The sequence below is a fragment of the Ovis canadensis genome, chromosome 3 (genome assembly GCF_042477335.2).
Source record: "Ovis canadensis isolate MfBH-ARS-UI-01 breed Bighorn chromosome 3, ARS-UI_OviCan_v2, whole genome shotgun sequence".
Taxonomy (NCBI): Eukaryota; Metazoa; Chordata; class Mammalia; order Artiodactyla; family Bovidae; genus Ovis; species Ovis canadensis.
Genome location: NC_091247.1, coordinates 142,243,652 through 142,258,070, shown reverse-complemented (window position 1 = coordinate 142,258,070; position 14,419 = coordinate 142,243,652). Strand labels below are relative to the sequence as shown.

The 14,419-nt window shown below is 41.5% G+C and overlaps 1 long non-coding RNA gene across 1 annotated transcript in view; it reads right to left on the bottom strand.

Moving 5' to 3' along the window:
• Nucleotides 1–314: 314 nt before the first annotated feature.
• Nucleotides 315–14,419, bottom strand: part of LOC138437337 (uncharacterized) — a 17,070-nt gene continuing 2,965 nt past the window's right edge. Inside the window, exons 2-3 of the long non-coding RNA XR_011255879.1 lie at nt 1,925–2,102; nt 315–497 (exon numbers count right to left, since the gene is read on the bottom strand). This is a non-coding gene — a long non-coding RNA (uncharacterized lncRNA). The remainder of the gene's footprint in view (nt 498–1,924; nt 2,103–14,419) is intronic.

The window sequence follows — 14,419 nt, the reverse complement described above, 5'->3', positions numbered from 1 at the left end:
AGTCATTCTGATTCAGGGTCCTTCCTGGTGGCTCACACATTATTCAGCCAAGATTGATTCCAGCGAGAAGGATTCTGGGAGGTTGGTAGGACATATGGACTGGTGTCTCCTCTCCCTAGTCAGTTTTTGAGTACACGCTTTGGAAGGATTCTTTTAGCAGCATTTGAGACTACAGAGAGGTCTGCAGAAATGATATGGAGGAGATAGGGCCTGATCAAAATCAGGACCAGGGGCAGGGGTGGGGTGAAGAGAAGTAGAATTGGTGGGAAAGATTAGTCTGTTCAGGCTATTGTAATAAAATCCTGGAGCCTGGATGTCTTAAACAGCAGATATTTATTTTCTTACAGTCCTGGAGCTTAGAAATCCAAGATCAAGGTGCCATCAGGGTTGGTTTCTAGAGACTTTTCTTCCTGGCTTGTAGATGTCTGTCTTCTCACCATGCCCTTACGGGACCTTCCCTCAGTACTCACATGGAGAGAGGGCTTTAGTGGCTCTTCCTTTTAAAAACAACAACAACAAAAAAAAACTTTATGGCATTTTCTTACAACATTGCTTCTGTTTTATCGTTTGATTTTTTGGCCTCGAGGCATTTGGGATGTTAGCTCCCTGACCATAGATCAAACCTGCACCCCCTGCATTGGAAAGCGAAGTCCCAAACACTGGGAAGTCCCTTTCTTCCTCTCCTTAATAAGGACACCATCCTATGAGGTTAACACCCCACCTTTATGACCCCCTTTAACCTTAATTGCCTTCTTAAAGGCCCAGTTACCAACTCCAGTCACGTTATCATCATATGAATTTGGGGAGGACACAATTCAGTTTGTAACAGAGATATATCTGAGATAGAATCAACAAGACATAGTTACCTATTTGATAACAGTGACTAATATTTTTATAGTGTTTGTAATTTATAGCATTTTTTCCCACATCTATTATCTGGTTAGACCTTCACAACACTGTGGGAAAGGGATATTATTTTCCCCATTGCACAGATGAGTAAACAGATTAAGAGAAGTTAAACAATACATCTGAGGCCTTATAGCTAGTAAGTACAGACCCTGGCACTGAACCTGGCCTTCGACTTGGAATTCCATGCCATTCTGATTTACTTGTGAGAAGTGAGGGAGTAAAGAGGACTGGAAAGTTGAGGCCAGCTTGGCTCCCTTACCCTTATTCTCTGGGGAAGCCCAGACTCTCTCTTAAGTCAACTGCTCACTCAAAACACTTTCAAACTCCTGCTACTTCCTCCTACCTAGGAAACTCTACGTTATCTCTAGCCCCCTCCTCTAAGGTCTTTAGAAACACACATCTGCTCTCTCCTCTCTTATGGGAAGTTATGGTGGGGGGGGGGGGTGTGAATATAGAAATTTTAAACTTTTTTCATAATTTATACTGGTACTGATACAAGGATTTTCTCTTTCTTCTTAACTGGCTAGTTCTTACTCATGCCTTAAAACCAGGCTTATAGGTCACCTCCTTCATGACCTCTCCAAAATTGATGAGAACATGTCTGTGAGCACATAGTGCCCCAATATATTTCTGTCATCATATCTTGAATCATCAGATTGTGTAAGTTCCTTCAGGGCAGGCTGATATTCCTAGTATCTAGCAATAACACCCACTTTGTGTCTGTTACATGTTGAATAAATGAATGATTTCATATGTTGTGACATTCCTCCCATACCACAGAGCCCTTTTACTCTTTATCATTTCTCTCAGATACAGTCTGACTGCTTGTATCACTGAAGGTTTAGTGCAGAAAACAAAAACCCCTCCAAATAGTACAAGGATTTGGAGACATAGGTGCTTACAAAATCACTTGGAATGTCTAGAAGCACCCACTCTGGGCTGAAACTCCAGCAATGGAGCTCCAGAACATGATAAAAGTGCTCTATCAGATGAGCTCGTCTGATAGAGCTGCTACCTCTGCCGTAGTCAGAGATGGTGGAGCACCCTGACATCTCTGCTGATGATGGGGCTTGAGAACAAGTAGTTGCAACTGTGATCCAGGGATCTGGAAGCTATGATCAGGACATTGCCGCCGCTGCACTCTGATGCAACCACCTCTCAATGTTTGCAAAGCTTGAGACATCACTGGGCTGCTGCAATAGAAATAGATCACATCTTCAAGGCCTTGCTTGCCAGGAGAAATAGCCAAAGTAGCAGAGGGATGACCTTTGCCTCACTTCTGCCTTTTAAATCTCACCCAAGTGCATCTGACTGACTACAAGGTATGCTGAGAAATATAATCCTTATTTTTTTCAGCCTCTGCAGTATAGGAAAGCGCACTGGAAGGGAAAAAACATGTTAGGAACGGGGGAATATATGCTGAATGCTAATAAACATATCCACTACTCTGCTTGTGTGAAAATCCACCCAATGTCTTAATCACCTGTAACTGGGTCTCTTCCTCTCCCCTCCCCCCGCCTTCCCTCCCCAACCCCCATCCCACTCCTACTCCCCCAACCCACCCAGGGGCCCCTGCTGGTGACTATCTCTGGTCCTGTCTCTCAGTCTTCTCCTTTAGGCTACAGTTTGCCCTTTTCTGTGACGTGGATGAGGCCAAAGTTCTTAGTTATCCTTAGCACAATTCTTAATAGGATAAATGGATATACTGGACTTCATCGAAGTTAAAAACAAATGCTTTTTGAAAGACATTGTTAAGAGAACTAAAAATAAGCCACAAACTAGGAGAAATGATTACAAATCACATATCTGACAAAGGACTTATATCCAGAACACAGAAATAACTCTCAAAAATCAATATTAAGAAAACAAACAGCCCAATAAAAGAAACTGGGCAAAAGATTTAGAGGCTTGTTGAGCAAAGAAGATATATGCATGACAAATAAACACATGAAAAGATATTCAAATCATTAGTCATTAGGGAAATACAAATTAAGACCACAGTGAAAAACCACTATATACACACCTAAAATTTAAAGGGATCTGGGTGTTGGAAAAGCTGTGGAGAACTTGAATCTCTCATATCCTGCTGGTGTAAAATGAATGGTACAACCCTCTGGAAACAATTTGGAAATTTTTTTAAAAGTTAAACATACTGTGTAAGATGGTATGGGAAACACGAACAAACTTTTTGGCCAACCCAATACCTACCCTATGATTCAGCAATTGTACTCCTAGATATTAACCCCAGGGAAGAAGAAACCAATGAGCACAGAAAGATTTGTACACAAATTTTCTCGGCACCTTATTTATAATGGAAAAAAAAAAGTCCCCTGGAAACAATCTCAAATTCATCATCAGGTAAATGAATAAACGATTTATGGTAATCCATACAGATCAAACCAGTCAATGCTAAAGGAAATCAACCCTGAATATTCATTGGCAGGACTGATGCTGAAGCTGAAGCTTCAATACTTTGGCCACCGATGTGAAGAGCTGACTCACTGGGAAAGACCTTGATGCTGGGAAAGATTGAGAGCAGCAGAAGCGGGAGACAGGATGAAATGATTGGATAGTATCACAGACTCAATGGACATGAGTTTGAGCAAACTCTAGGAAATAGCAAAGGAGAGAGGAGCCTGGCATGCTGCAGTCCATGGGGTCACAAAAAGTCGGACATGACTTAGTGACTGAACGGCAAAAAATACAATGGGCTACTTCTCAGGAATAAACAGAAATGAACTATGATTTCTATTTGAACAATAAATAGAAGTAAACAATAAACAGAAATGAACTGTGATTCATTCACAGCAGTGAATGAGTCTCAAATTTATGCTGAGTAAAAAGAGGCAAAAGAAAAAAGAGTATGTATTGTATGATTCCATTTACATAAAATTCTAGAAAATTCAAACCAATCTAATAGTGATAGAAAGCAGGGCAGTGGTTGGCTGGGGATGAGGAGGGTGAAGGCAAGAGAAATCGTCGAATGAAACAGAGGGGCATGAGGAAGTTTGAAGGGATAATGAATCATTCTTTATCTTGATTAGGGTAATGGTTTCATGTAAAAAACTCATGAAATTGTACACTTAAAATATGTGCAGCTTATTATATGTCAATTATACCTCAATAAAGTTATTTAAATTTAAAATAAAGCAGAGGCCTTTGAACTGGGAGAAAACTGCTATACTCCTTGTGTGTGTGTTTTCCAAGATCTTATTCTCCAATCAAGCATCACACCCAGGCCCCCTGGGCCCAGCAGTGAAGCTTGGAGTCCTAACCACTGGACCACCAGGGAATTCCCTCACTTCTCTCACTTTGTGAATGTCTGATGTCTATCTTCCCCTGTAGAGTGAAAACGCCATAAAGGCTAAGGCCATGCCTGTTTGCATCTCTAATGTTTAACACAGAACCTGGTGCTTGTTAGGGATTTGACAAATACATGTTGAAGAAAGAAAAGAGAGAAGAGTTGAGAAGAGCTCCAAGTTTTAACCCTGAGTGAAAGAGAAAATGTATCGTTGTTGACAGATAGGGAGGAATCAGAAGGCAAGGCAGAGGTGGAACTCCCTAAGAGGGTGAAAGGGAGCCACGTGACACTATGTCCACAAAGCCGAGGGGAGCAGTAATCTCGGGGAGAAGGGTTGGGAAAAGGCCTTTGGATTTTTGGATTCCGCAGTTGGACAGCATTGGCTCCCTGAAGAAAGCGATTTCGGAGAGATACCGTGTTGTTTTCCCTCCCCAGTCTTCCCTACATACAAAACACAAAACTTCCCTATACAGTAGAACACCTCCTTGGCTTCCTCCATCTTCAACAAGCTGCCATTCTAGTCCAAGCCCTCATTCTTTCTCATTTGTTCTGTCCCAGTAGGAGTTTCTTGGATGTCATTCTTGTTCTCTTCTGTCACAAGGTAGAGTGATTTTTTTTTTTTTTTGAGTTGTGCACTTTATGTATTTTTAATTTTTGGCCTCATAGCGTGTGAGATCTTAGTTCTTTGGCAAGGGATTGAACCACACTCCTTGCATTGGAAGCAGGGAGTCTTAACCACTGGACCACCAGGAAAAGTCCCTAGAGCTTTAAAACTTGGGACACAAATCCTGTGCCTAGTTCTTCCTTGGGCTCTCCTTGTCACTCAGTTTGTCTCTTCACTGCAATGATTGGCACCCAAATGTGTTCAAGCTATGAAACTCTCAAGCTACATCACATCTTCAGCTGGAATCAAGAAAAGAAACTACATAGGATATTAGTGATATATTTCTGCCTAGCAAATAACCCCAAAACGTTGAGGCTTGAAACAATAAAACCAAAAAAAAAAAAAAAAAACCCAAACCCTATTGTCTTACATTTTCTGAGAGTCAGGAATCTGGGAGAGGCTTAGCTGGGTGCTATTGTCTCAGGGACTCACATTAGGTTGCAATAAAGCTTTCAGCTGCAGCTTCAGTCATCTGAAGGCTTGATTCCTTTCTTTCATTTTTTTAAAAAATATCTATTTATTTGGCTATGCCGGGTCTTAGTTGCAGCATGTGAGGTCTTTTAGTTGTGGCATGCTGAATCTGTTTTAGCTGTGGCATACAAACTGTTAAAAAAATGCAGTGTGTGGGATCCAGTTCCCTGACCAGAGATTGAACCTGGGCCCCCTACATTGGAAGCACGGAGTCTTCGCCACTGGACCACCAGGGAGGTCCCCAACTTGATGTGCTTTTAAGATGCCTCACTTTCATGGCTGCTGGTCAGACGCTTCACTTCCTTACTAGTTGTTGGCAAAAGGCCTCAGTTCCTCCACCACCTGGGCCTTTCCACAGGGCTGCTTGAGTGTCCTCCTGACATGGCAGCTGTGAGCAGAGAGAGAGCAGAGAGGAAGCTGCAGTGCTTTTTCTGACCTAGTATTTTTACCTAATCCTCAGCACTTTCACTTTATAGACAGTCCCCAACTAACCATGGTTAAACTTACGATTTTTCGGTTTTATGATGGTTTGAAAGTGATACACATTCCTTAGAAACTGTAGTTAGAATTTTGAATTGTAATTTTTTCCTAGGCTATTGATATGCAGTGCCATACTCTTCCCTAATGGGGACCATGACGGTAAACAATTGATGCCGTTACAACCATTCTGTACCCATACAAGTATTATATTTTTCACTTTTGGTACACATTCAATAAATTACATGAAATATTCAACATTTTATTATAAAATGTTGTGTTAGATGATTTAGCCCTACTGTAGGCTAATAATAAGTGTTCCAAGCACATTTAAGTTAGGCTAGGTTATGGTGTTGTGTGGCTTAGATGTATTAAGTACATTTTCAACTTAAAATATTTTTAATTTTTGATGGGTTTATTGGGACAAAGTCCCATAGTAAGTTGAGGAAGATCTGCATTCTATTTATTAGAAGCAACTTAACATCTAGCTCATGCTTCAAGGGAGGAGAATTAAGCTCTGCTTCTTGAAGGGAGAAGACTTCTCATATGAGGCAGTGGTAAAGAATCCCTCTGCCAATGCAAGAGACGCGGGTTTGATCCCCGAGTCAGGAAGATCCCTTGGAGTAGGAAATGGCAACCCACTCTAGTATTCTTGCCTAGAAAATTGCATGGACAGAGGAGCCTGGCAGGCTATAGTCTGCTGCTGCTGCTGCTAAGTCACTTCAGTTGTGTCTGACTCTGTGCGACCCCATAGATGGCAGCCCACCAGGCTCCCCCGTCCCTGGGATTCTCCAGGCAAGAACACTGGAGTGGGTTGTCATTTCCTTCTCCAATGCATAAAGTGAAAAGTGAAAGTGAAGTCGCTCAGTCGTGTCCAACTCTTAGCGACCCCATGGACTGCAGCCCATCAGGCTTCTCTATCCATGGGATTTTCCAGGCAAGAGCACTGGAGTGGGGTGCCATTGAGATGGCAAAAAGTCTGAGTACATGCACATACACCTGAAGGGAGAAATCTTGTAGAACTTGTGTGTATCTATTCTAAAACCATTAAAGGAAGGCAAAGAAAAAAGGTATGTTGAAGCCTTAAGGCAAGAAAGACTTTTGTCATCAGTTGTGAATAGTCATTCAAGGAGCCAGTGCAGTAAATAGTGGTTATACAATGCAGTGCTTTTCTACTGAAACCGAGTCCCTCTAAAACTTAGTTCCCCTGCAGAGTTTGCGATTAACCTCTCTGTCTAAAACTTATTCCGTTTCTTGTCTCCTCTGACTTCAGTCCTGTGCTAACTGAATGCTAATCAATCAGAGTCAGATGGCTAAAATTGTTGTAGGTAACACTACCACCATACAAACTCAGGTTGTTCCTCCAGGGCAAGATAAACTAACAGACCCCCAAGCCATGAACCACCTGGCCAGAGAATCATAAACCAGAGATATCCTGGCTTCCAAAACACAATGAAGAAATGTCACAAAGTTGTCACAGGACAATGATTAATCCCAGACTCTTGGCTCTTCCCTTTTAAAAATCCCCTAACTCAAGACCTAGTGGGAATGGATCTGAGGATTGTCTCCCACACCCTTGCTTGGCACCCTGCAGTAAATTCTTGAAAGTGAAAGAGGAAGTTGCTCAGTTGTGTCCAACTCTTTGTGACCCCATGGACTATACAGTCCATGGAATCGTCCGGGCAGAATACTGGAGTGGAGATCCCTTCTCCAGGGGATCTTCCCAACCCAGGGATTGAACCCAGGTCTCCCGCATTGCAGGCGGATTCTTTACCAGCTGAGCCACCAGGGAAGCCCCAAAATACTGGAGTGGGTAGCTTATCCCTTCTCCAGTGGATCTTTCCAACCCAGGAATCGAACTGTGGTCTCCTGCATTACAGGTGTGTTCTTTACCAACTAGGCTATCAAGGAAGCCTAAAGCCTTACTTTGCTGCAAAGTCCTGCTGTCAGGGTTGGCTTTCTGTGTGCCCTGGGCACATGAGCCCTTTGCTGTGTTTCACTACCTGCTCCCATGACAGAGGCAGGATGAAGCTGAAGCAGATGAAGAGGTTGGCCAAGTGTCCAGGGTCTGGAAGTGGTCAGAAGAGTGTAGACTATTTATTTATTGGCTGTGCTGGATCTTCGTTGCTGCAAGCGGGCTTTCTCTAGCTGTGGTGAGTGGGGGCTACTTCCTAGTTAAGTGCGGGGGTTTCTCATTGCAGTGGCTTCTCTTAGTGTGGAGAACAGGCTCTAGGCAAGTGGACTTCAGTAGTTACAGAGCATGAGCTTCGTTGCTCTGTGGCATGTGGGATCTTCCTGAACCAGGGATCAAACCCATGTCCCCTGAATTGGCAGGTGGATTCTTAACCACTGGACTACTAGGGAAGTCCTGAGTATAGATTTTAGAGTGCTGGAAAATACTAAAGTAATTGATCTGAAACTCAGACTGAAACTCCACAGAAATGGAGAGAGCTAATTACTTCTAAGACCGAAGCATCTCTCATAGCTCTTTACAGAAAATAACTTAATCTATTTGAGTTTCAGTTTCCTCATCTATAAAATGGGACTGTTAATATCTGCATTACCTTCTCCACTGGAGTTGTTATACAGAGAAAGTGAAATGACAGATGGAAAATTATTTTGAAAAGAGTAAAGCATTCTTCTAATACTCATGCTATTGTTAATTACTGCCCTCTGAAAAGTTACAGTGGGCTGAGTTGATGGTAAAAAATACTATAAACTGTGTAGTTTAGTTGTTTTCTTCTTCTGGTCTTCAGTAATAATAGCCTACAATACTGTGATTTGAAAAAGAAAGCTCAAGTTTTGTTTCTTCACTTCTGTCCTTCAGATGTCAATGGAAATGCAAATGAGATCTGGGAAGTAGAAAGGCTCCTCCTGAATCTTAAGCAGAATATTAAATACACATTTGTAGGTGATGGTGCGGGTTTTGATGTGTTTCAGTCCTGTTCGCTGCTTGTTCTCATAACCACTGGGCAGGACAAGGTCAGCAAGCTTGAAGGAGGGGTTGGAGTTATAAGAGTAGACAAGGAAAAGTGTAAGATTCAGGGAAGCCATGTTTATCGTTATTGTTAGGAAACCTCTCAACCTCCCTATGGTTAAGTTGAGAGGACCCCCAGTCATTCCAAGCTATTCCTCTCATCCTCCTCTCCTTCCTTACCCTGCTTTTCACCTCCTCCCTAGCTTCTGGAATGTAGACTCTGTTGCTGTCTTCCCACCTCCTATCATTTTTCTTTTTAAAAAAATTTTATTTATTGACTGCACCAGGTCTTAGTTGCGGCACGTGGAATTTTTTTATTATTATTTAGTTGCAGCATGCAGTGTCTAGTTCTCTGACCAGGGATGAAACCTGGGCCCCCTGCACTGGGAGCTCAGAGTCTTAGCCACTGGACCACCAGGGAAGTCCCTTCCTCACCATTTTTTAAGCTCCCCAAGCTCTTAATGTCAAGTACAACTGCTCTTTTCTTTCAAAGATTTTATTAAAACATACAAACACACAGAACTTTACAAAATTGCGTTAACAGCACATGCCAATTTTATGAGATGCAGTATAGCTTAATGATTAAGAATAAGGGCTTTAGAATAAGATATCCAGAGCTCAAATTGAAGCTCTGTGACCTTGGGCAAACTGAGTCTTAATTTCCTCATCTTAAATGTAGTATTTGTTCCTGCCTCGCAGGGTGATTATAAGAATTAAATTCGTTTATACACACAAAACATCTTATCCATCGACTAACATGTAAGAAATAGTGCACAATGCATATTAACTAGTATTATTATAGAAAGCAAAGGAAAAAAAAATTACCTGAATTCCCTAGCAGTCCAGTGGTTAGGACTTGGTGATTTCACTGCTTTGGGTTCGGGGTTCAGTAGCTGGTCAGGGAACTAAGATCCCTCAAGCCATGATGCATGGCCAAAATCAAAAACAAAAAAAATAGAAACAGAAAAATCTTACCTATAATCACAAGTGTTTTGCTTCTGCTCACTGATAAAAACAGACAAAAAATAACACTACAAATATGAGGAAGTTATAAAGCTTAAGAAATCTTTCTGAGGTCTTTTGCTTCTTGGTCATTAGTTACATCTATACTCCTTAAAATAACTGGAAACCCAACAGAATTTTCCTTCAAATTTATCTTGTGGGAGGAGGTCATTTAGCTTTCCCTTTTCCTACTGTGCTCCCTGCCTAGCCCTCTATCCTACAACTTCCACTCTGTCCCAGGTTTGAGGCTGGCAGTTGTCCCAATTTGCCTGTCCTGCTTTTAGTACTAAAAGTCTCGCATTCTGAGAAACCTCCCAGTCCCAGGTAAATAGATGGTTGGTCTTCTGTTCCCTTTATTTTAGTTTGGACGTATACACTCGGAGGATCTTCAGGTAGACTGGGTGATGGCCATTTCCCTGGGTCTCTGTGCTATTTGGAAACAGTCTCCTTGAGTCATTTCCAAAGAATATGCCTATGCTTTCTAAAAGCCAAGCTCCAGGCCCTCCTGGGAGGTGCGTTTTATGTAACTGAACTTGGCATTGGTGGGTAGAATGGGAACCAAAGGGTAAACGGTGAAATGGACAAATAAAGAAGCAATGGGAAAAGAAGACAAAGTCTAATTTAGGAATCCTGTCAGCTTAAATTTCACAATGTTTTTAAAGGCTCTAGAGTCCAGTGCCTATCAGATAGTAGGTACTTCAACAGCAGCTATGGCCTAGTGCTTTAAATCACATTTTAAGATTTTCCCCTTTGTTTTCTTCCTATTTCCCCCCATCATGCAGTCGGTAGACTTTATGCTTATTCTCTTCGTGGAAGATATGGCAAGTAGAGCAGGGTTGGTGAACAAATAATGTCTGCTAAGCATTTCGCTTACTGGCAAAGTACTCAAGGGTGTGGGCATAGTGTCTTGGACAGATAAAAAAGGACCTTCATTTCACCAAACTAAGAAGAATCTCCCTCCCCTGGATTAGAGACAGGATGGAGGGGAGGTCTGTAGGGGCCTGAGAGCAGAGGGTTTCTGGACCAGGTAAACCCATCTATATCTTCAGGGCCAGGAGAATGATATGAATGTGGTAAAGCAGGCAGGGTTTTTTAAAAAGCTATTTGTTTTATAAGCAAACTCTTATCTGCTCCATCCATTCATATTCTCTCATTAAATTGGATAAGCCCTTCACTGACGCAGACCCAGTTAAATGCACTTCACACACACCTAAAACAAATAGGAATTTTTTAAATATTTAACTTTTTACTTTCTTTCAATTTGAAAAATTTGGGAGAAAAAAAAAGCACAGACAATATTAATAAATGCCCATGTTCCCATTGGTTACAATTAATGAATGTAAAGATTTCATAACTTTTTCTTCAGAAAATTTCTCATAAAGATAGGATATTATAAATACATCAAAACTTTCCCTAATCTCACTCACGAAGCATCCTCTGAGACCCCTATTTTATCATGATTCCAAACCCGAGTCTCGATTCCAAACCCGAGTCTCCTGCATTGCAGGCAGATTTTTTTTTACCTTCTGAGCCACCAGGAAAGTCCAATGTTTATACAAGCTTTGGACAAAAGTTTGCACAAAAAAGTCCAAGTTAAAAAAAAAAAACTTTCTAAAACCTGTAAAATGTTACGGAAAAAAGCACAAAGAACTTTCTGGCCAACCCAATATTTAAACAATACATACATTACTATTCTGAGTGTTACTTTATATTTAAGTCAGTTGTACCATTTTGGGTGTAACATTATATAATTTGTTTCCATTCATATTGTGTTCAAGATGTGTCCATGTTGTTACATACAAATCTACTACATTTGTTGTAGCAGCTGCACTGGTTTTTCACTGTGTAAATCTGTTTCTCAACCTTTCTTTTGTTATTTTCCTCAAAGAGAAAATTTTGTTAACTACCAGTTATTAAATGAATAACATTTAATTTTAATTTAATTTCATCCAACAAGAGAAAAAAATACTAAGGAATAAGATGTTCATTGGATAGAACTGAGCTTTGGGGAGTTCACAAACCACAAACCACACCTAAGTTTTGGCCCCCAAAGAACCAATTTTCACCATTTTCAGGGCGATATTTGCCCCTGTTGAGAATGTATGGTATAAATATACCATGTTTCTAACTTTTTGTTGCAATGAAGAGTTTAGTTTTATATTTTTATACGTATGCATTAAAATATTAATATATCCCCAGAAGTTATGAGGTATGTTCATTTAAGCTTTGCTAGATCTTGTTAAATTGTTCCGCAAAATGTTTATGATAGTTTTCCATTACACCAGTAGCATATGATTTTCTGTTTTTCCACTTTATGAATGCTGGCCTTATCAGGCTTTTTAATTTTGCCAATCTGTGTAAAATGGTCTATCACTGTTTCAATTTGCATTTTTCTAAATACTAGTGAGACTGAACATACTTTCCTTCGTCTATTGACCATTTGGTTTTTCCCTTGGGTGAACTGCCTATTTATACCCTTTGCCCATTTTTATGTTGGTTTTGGTCTTTTTCTTACTGATTTGTAGGAAAAACACACTTGTCCATGCCACCCCGTGACAAAAACCAACAACCACTTGATTAAGCCTATGGAATCTATGAGATAGGAATTTGGACAGGGCACAGCAAGGATGAATTGCTAGAATCATCTGGAGGCTGGGATCATCCAAAGACTTCATTGTTCACATGTGTAACATCTGGGCTAGGGTGACTCAAAAGTTGGTTCCATTGTGACTGTTGATGGGAGAACCTATACAAGGCCTCTTCAAGTAGCTTAGACTCACAAGCTAGTAGTTGGGTTCTAATAGAGTCTCCAGAGAGTATTCCAAGAAACAGTGCTCCAAGAGAAACAGGCAGAAGCTGCATGGTATCTTATGACCTAGCACTAGCAGTCACACAGCAATACTTCTTCTATAGTATATTATGGGAAGTAGTCATGAGCTCATTCTGATCCAAGGGAGAGGGAATAGACCTACTCTGTTGATAAGTGTCAAGCATTCAAGGCCATTTCAGAAAAACCACTCCAATAATGGCTTCAGATTCAGCAATTCCACTCCTGAGAATAGGCCCAAGAGAAATCAAAACATATCTTCACACAAAAGCTTGTACATGACTATTCACAGCAGCATTATTGATAATAGCCAAAAAGTGTAAACAACCCAAATGTCAATGGATGAATGGATAAACATTCCTTCTAAGCATGTCTTCTCTTACACTCTTTAAACCATAATCCCAGCATTCTCAGACTGTGATCTCTTTCAGTGTTAACCACATCCCTACCTTCCACATATCAAGGATAGAACAAGAGGCATCATGTCATTTGTGCACTCATTTGGCACGACTTAAGACTGATGTGGGTGGGAACACGGCATGATCACAGCATTCAGAAACAGAAGAGGACATTAGTTGGGAAGGGCCTTTTGACACCGTGGACCAACAGTTTTAAAAGCACTCAGAAGTGATCTTGGAGGAGAAAGGTGGGGCTACGCCCAGAGAACTGCTTGACATACATTCCACAGTCTTTGAAGGAGACGGAGTGAATGTCCTGGGTGTCAGTGGTCAGATGGGTGGGGGAGTGGGGTGGGGTGGGGGTGGCTTGTGTGTGGTGATGTACAGGAGAAGAGATCCCTGCTGTCACTCTGTTTCCTCTGGTGCTATGGACCACACACAGCTCCACGGTCAGAACACGGACAGGAAAGGATCAATACAGGGACCCATACACACAATTTGAGCCCAAGGCTTAGTAGAAGACTCTTCGCAGCCCAGAGGCCTCAGTTTATCTTCTGTCTGACCCCCAAGTAGGCGTATCAGCATGATCCTAGAGATCCAATCTCATGGATTCCACAAAAGAAATACTATCCTGGCCAGCAAGAGTGATCAGGCTGCCCTCTTGGGGCAGAGACTTGATCACAGGGCCTTGGGATAATGCTATAGGCATGAATTCCAGAGTTCCTTGGGCATCCTGGAATTGGAGAATCCCACGAAGGGGAAAAATTTGAACAAGAGCTCAGTAGGACCCAATCTGGGCTGAACCTTGATGGCATAACTGGCCCAGATTGGTCCCAGGCACATGAGGAGAACTTAGAAAATTTCTAGGACGGCCCTCCAAAGCATGAGGCCCTCTGAGGCACAAGACTCGGGACAGGGCTCTGGGAATAAGGGTTTTATTATAAGGAAGTGATTGTTATGCAACTGTGAGGATAAGTTGTAAAAAGGGCTTCCATCTAGTTGTCTCTGCTTCTGGGATTGCTCTTTCTGGAAAAAGCCAGGCCTCAAACTGTGAGGACATTCAAACAGCCCTAAGAAGGAACCCATTTGGAAAGCTTCTAAGGCCTCCTACCAACAGCCAGCACCAAATTGTCAGCCGTACCTTGGAAGTAGTTCCTCTAGCTTCAGTCAGTCCTTTGGATGATTGCATCCTTTGTTGACATCTGATTGCAACCTCTTGAAAGACCCTGAGCCAGAAATGGAGTGAATAATCTATGTCTTCAATGAATGAGTAACCTATGTCAGTAAACACTATCCAGGCCAAATTCTTAGCAACCTCTTATTCTAGGTGGATAATTCAGTATTAGCTTGACAAAAGGTTTCTTGTGCCTTAAGTATGGGAAGGAAATAGCTA